Consider the following 757-nt stretch of genomic DNA (forward strand, 5'->3'; position numbering starts at 1 on the left):
TGTCTGGCAACCAGTTCAGCGCCAAATAGACAAGGATTTGTATTTGACTCCAGGACGTCGTCCAAATAGGATCGATTCTGAACCTGTGTCCGGGGCGTATGACATGTAGTTACGTTTGCGAAGTTTTAAATATTCTCCAGTAGAGGGAGACAGACGTCGCCTTTGGTAACTATATTTTTGTCTGAAAACTGTTATTTCATGGCAGAGTCGTACGACGACAACTGTTGAAAAACAGTACGTATCTAAAATTTTGTTCTGCAATCAGCGCATGACAGACGTGCCGTGTTGGTATACAGTATTTAAAAGTATTTGTCGTACTACCAGCAGTATGTCAGGATGGCCGAGCGGTCTAAGGCGCTGCGTTCAGGTCGCAGTCTCCCCTGGAGGCGTGGGTTCGAATCCCACTTCTGACAGAAACCTTTGTTTTTTTTCTCGATTGAAAGTGCACACATGAAGCTGATTCAAGATTGCCTTTCTTGAAGTCCAGACTAAAAGCAGAATTATAAATGCTGATTATTGTTCCCTTCCTCATGTCAATTCACCACCCAGTGTAGCTATTAATTGGAACTCCCTCCAAATTTTGAAAGATCATACATTCACTTCAAATGCTTTGAAGTCTGCAATTCGTACAGACATTTCTTGGGGGCGGGGGGGTTAAATAACAAATGATATCATTCATTCATTCATTTTCCAAAGCGCTTTATCCTCACTAGGATCAGAGCCTATAGCAATTGTCTACGGGCAGTAAGGCGAGGGA

The 757-nt window shown here is 42.9% G+C and overlaps 1 non-coding gene across 1 annotated transcript; it reads left to right on the forward strand.

Annotated features, from left to right (window-relative positions):
* Positions 1-330: 330 nt before the first annotated feature.
* On the forward strand, positions 331-413 carry trnal-cag (transfer RNA leucine (anticodon CAG)). Its single transcript has one exon. It is a non-coding gene; the product is annotated as a tRNA-Leu (tRNA).
* The last annotated feature ends 344 nt before the right edge of the window (positions 414-757 follow it).

This window comes from Hippocampus bargibanti, linkage group LG05 (assembly GCF_051943395.1).
Source record: "Hippocampus bargibanti isolate YZ-2025 linkage group LG05, ASM5194339v1, whole genome shotgun sequence".
NCBI classification, from domain to species: Eukaryota; Metazoa; Chordata; class Actinopteri; order Syngnathiformes; family Syngnathidae; genus Hippocampus; species Hippocampus bargibanti.